The following is a 4,902-nucleotide window of genomic DNA, read 5'->3' as shown; positions in this document are numbered from 1 at the left end:
AGACGAGAGTTTAGCGCGTGATAACCAATCAGCTCTCGCCTCCGCCTCTAGGCCTCACATTCCGCTATTTGATTGGATGAGCTGTGAAAGAGGGCGGGGCATGAATGCAGCAGAAGAGAACGATGAAAGGTGAAGAAGACTTATAATGTCCAGGGTTATAATATCTAATAATATCTATCATCTATCGATTATCTATCTTATCATACATTATCTATCTATCTATCTATCTATCTATCTATCTATCTATCTATCTATCATCTATCGATTATCTATCTATCATCTATCTTATCATACATTATCTATCTATCTATCTATCTATCTATCTATCTATCTATCTATCTATACGTTACAAAAAAAGCAGGCAGCACTCCATTTTCATTAAAGATAATATGTAGGATTTTAATGGACCCACATGTCTCTGCGACGTTTCGGCTCAAATGAGCCTTTCTCAAGCAGTGAGCATTACAACTTAGTGTATATATATAGACAATTCAATCATCCAATTAAAGTGCCACGTTTAACTTATACTTATTAATATTAGTTACATAAAGTGCTTAGGTGCTAATTAGTGTCCGGTGTTCACACAATTCATCTGGTGAATAAATAGTAATCTCTGCGGTTATACCGACTTACCTAAGGAGAGACATGCTGTCAATGGAGGAATCAGCGTTCTAAATTGATCACTGCGCATGTCTCAACGCTTAGTATTACATCATAATCACATGTGTGACTGAAGGCCAATCGAATGCTAAAGGGCGGTACCCAAAACCCGGCGCATGCGCTGTGGCATCCATAAGCGCCATATTGGATGCGGCAAACCGCGCACAGTTCTATTTATCGCCATCTTGGTTGTGGAAAATGTAAATACTAGTGAAAAACATATATTTTAAATAGAATCAACCGCCTCTATATCACTTCCACATAGAGGCGCACATATAAGATGCCTATTATCGCTCACAGGATACTTCGTGTCCATACCACAAACTACAGTATATAACTCACTCTTTAACTGCCGTTCGGACATTTACATGCTTAATCCCGCCCTGGCAACCAAAACCGGCCTTATTACAGACCATCTTCCAGTGACCAGACAGTGTCTGGAGAGTGCACTAAGCCTTTCATGGCAAATTGCCTCACCTCCTGACTACTGCATAGCGGTGGCAATATAGTCCCGGCCATCTTACATTAACAATATTCATAAACTACTGCTCAGATATTATTATGCTTAATCCCGCCCTAGCAACCAGAACCGGCCTTATCACAGACCATCCTCCAGTTACCAGACAGTGTCTAGAGGGTGCATTAAGCCTTATATGGCAAACTACCTCACCTCCTGACCCCTGTATAGCGGTAGCAAAAAGTATAGATGAAGAAGGTTTATAGATATGGGTCACAAGAATATCTATCCTTTTAGACAACATCGCTATTTCTAAGATATAATAAGGAAAAAAAAACTTTAATATCATTTTGCAAAAATTTATTCATTGGCCCTCAATCACAACAAAATAAATGGAAGTTTAACATAATTTCATTTCTTGAAAATAATCTCTTAAAAGAGGATTCAACTTCTCTCCATCATCGCACGTCCCTCCAGACAGAACTGATAACATAAACAGCAGAATCACCTAGATAAAACAAATATATAAAATTAGGAACATAGCCACAACCGATCAAATATTCCTAAATATAAAATTACAGTAACAGTAATAAACCATCACTTCTGTGTCTTCAACAATATAGTACAAGATAGGGAAAAGTACATTACAGAATTGCATGCATTTTAAAGTCTACATTTAGACCATTAGGTCTGAGGGTATTCAATTTATGAATCCACATTAATTCCCTCTTCTTGAGGACTTGCTCCCTATCACCTCCCCTCCGATCCACTGGTATCCTATCTATAATTTTAAATTTCAAGTCTCTCTCAGAATGATTACATTCAGTAAAGTGTTTAGGCACAGGGAGATCAGTTCTCTTTTTTCTGATGGTATAACGATGCTGATTCATCCTAACCTTGAACTCACAGGTCGTCTCACCTACATACCACAGATTGCACGGACACATTAGGAGGTAGATAACATAGTCCGAATTACAGGTCAAATAGTGTTTAATTTTGTATATCTTTCCTGTTGTCGGATGTTCAAAAGTTCCACCTTTAACCATATGTATACAGTTCACGCAACTCAAGCAGGGAAAACAACCACTGTTTCTTGATCCCGTCAAAAACAACTGTTTACTCATTTTACTTGGACCTATATCGGATTTAACCAAAAAGTCCCTAATATTTTTGTTCTTTCTATATGAGTACAGAGGTGGCAACTTCAACTCTTTTACATCTGACAAGCACTTCCCCAACATACCCCAATGTTTAGTTATCACATTTGCCACTACCTTACTCTCTTCTCCATACGTAGTAACAAATGGAACACGTCTTTGTTTTCTTTTACCTTCATCTTTTATATCCTTCTGTATAAGATTTTTCCTATCTACTTGTAATACCTTATTTTTGGTTAATTCCAACAACTTTCTAGGGTAACCCCTATCTAGAAATTTTTTAACCATGTGGTCTACTGCCATATCTAGATCTTCATCTTTTTTAACAATACGTCTTACCCTAAGCAGCTGACTCAACGGAATAGATTTTATCATAGACCGTGGATGTTGACTATCAAACAACAAAAGGTTATTTTTATCAGTGTTCTTTACAAACAATGTGGTACTTAATTTTCCTCTGTCTAGACTGACAAGTACATCTAGGAACTGGATACTTTCCCTAGACATTGCCAATGTGAACTTAATAGTATCGTTAACTGTATTTAAAAATGAATGGAAATCCTCCAACTCACTCTGAGACCCTGTCCATAGGAGGAAGACATCATCTATGTACCTCCACCACACCAAAACATGTCGGAAGTGGTGGGATACATAGACGAAGTCCTCCTCCAGGACCTCCATGACTAAATTAGCATATGCGGGGGCCATATTGGCCCCCATAGCGGTTCCCCGCTTCTGCGTGTAAAACGCATCACCAAACATAAAATAATTTCTTTTCAGAATAATTTCCAACATTTTCAACAGAAAAGTTTTTCCTTCCAGTGTGAACCCTGATGGATCTAAATTCCCTTCTACTGCCCTCAGGCCCTGTTCATGGTCAATAGAAGTATACAGAGACACTACATCGAAGGATGCGAGTATCACTTCGCCCTCCAGATGCAGTGCCTCTAATTTATTCAAAAAGTCCGTTGTATCCCCAATATAGGACTTGCATTGTTTGGCCATAGGATTGAGGATTTTGTCAAGGAAGATACCCATCTTATTAAAGACAGATCCCACCCCCGACACTATAGGTCGCCCTGGCGGATTGACCAACGACTTATGAATTTTCGGAATTATATATAGCACCGGAGTGCGTGGATTGTTCTCAAAAAGATAATCATATAAATCCTGGTCTATCACACCTGCATCTAGTGCTTCTCTCAAACAAGCTTTAATCTCTCTGTTGATGTCAAATTTAGGGTCACCATCCATCTTAAGGTACACACTGTCATCATTTAATTGTCTTACAACTTCAGCCATATACATGCCCTTGTCCATGACGACGACTGCTCCTCCCTTGTCTGCGGGTTTCACCACAATGTCGTCGTCATGGACAAGTTCCTGCAGTGCCTCAAATTCCTCCCTACAAATGTTTGGATGTGCATAATCTTTCACTGCATTGTTCCTAATTTGCTCTATGTCTGATTTTACTGCCATTTCAAAGGCTTCAATTACTGCTGGGTTAGTCGGTGGAATAAATCTACTATTTTTCTTTAATTGTACCGCACTTAAATCAAATTCACTGACTTTAGTCTTTTGAATAGTCTCTTTCCATTCATTTTTAAATACCGTTAACGATACTATTAAGTTCACATTGGCAATGTCTAGGGAAAGTATCCAGTTCCTAGATGTACTTGTCAGTCTAGACAGAGGAAAATTAAGTACCACATTTTTTGTAAAGAACACTGATAAAAATAACCTTTTGTTGTTTGATAGTCAACATCCACGGTCTATGATAAAATCTATTCCGTTGAGTCAGCTGCTTAGGGTAAGACGTATTGTTAAAAAAGATGAAGATCTAGATATGGCAGTAGACCACATGGTTAAAAAATTTCTAGATAGGGGTTACCCTAGAAAGTTGTTGGAATTAACCAAAAATAAGGTATTACAAGTAGATAGGAAAAATCTTATACAGAAGGATATAAAAGATGAAGGTAAAAGAAAACAAAGACATGTTCCATTTGTTACTACGTATGGAGAAGAGAGTAAGGTAGTGGCAAATGTGATAACTAAACATTGGGGTATGTTGGGGAAGTGCTTGTCAGATGTAAAAGAGTTGAAGTTGCCACCTCTGTACTCATATAGAAAGAACAAAAATATTAGGGACTTTTTGGTTAAATCCGATATAGGTCCAAGTAAAATGAGTAAACAGTTGTTTTTGACGGGATCAAGAAACAGTGGTTGTTTTCCCTGCTTGAGTTGCGTGAACTGTATACATATGGTTAAAGGTGGAACTTTTGAACATCCGACAACAGGAAAGATATACAAAATTAAACACTATTTGACCTGTAATTCGGACTATGTTATCTACCTCCTAATGTGTCCGTGCAATCTGTGGTATGTAGGTGAGACGACCTGTGAGTTCAAGGTTAGGATGAATCAGCATCGTTATACCATCAGAAAAAAGAGAACTGATCTCCCTGTGCCTAAACACTTTACTGAATGTAATCATTCTGAGAGAGACTTGAAATTTAAAATTATAGATAGGATACCAGTGGATCGGAGGGGAGGTGATAGGGAGCAAGTCCTCAAGAAGAGGGAATTAATGTGGATTCATAAATTGAATACCCTCAGACCTAATGGTCT

This window comes from Ranitomeya variabilis, chromosome 7, assembly GCF_051348905.1.
Source record: "Ranitomeya variabilis isolate aRanVar5 chromosome 7, aRanVar5.hap1, whole genome shotgun sequence".
NCBI classification, from domain to species: Eukaryota; Metazoa; Chordata; class Amphibia; order Anura; family Dendrobatidae; genus Ranitomeya; species Ranitomeya variabilis.
Note: the sequence above shows the minus strand (reverse complement) of the source record.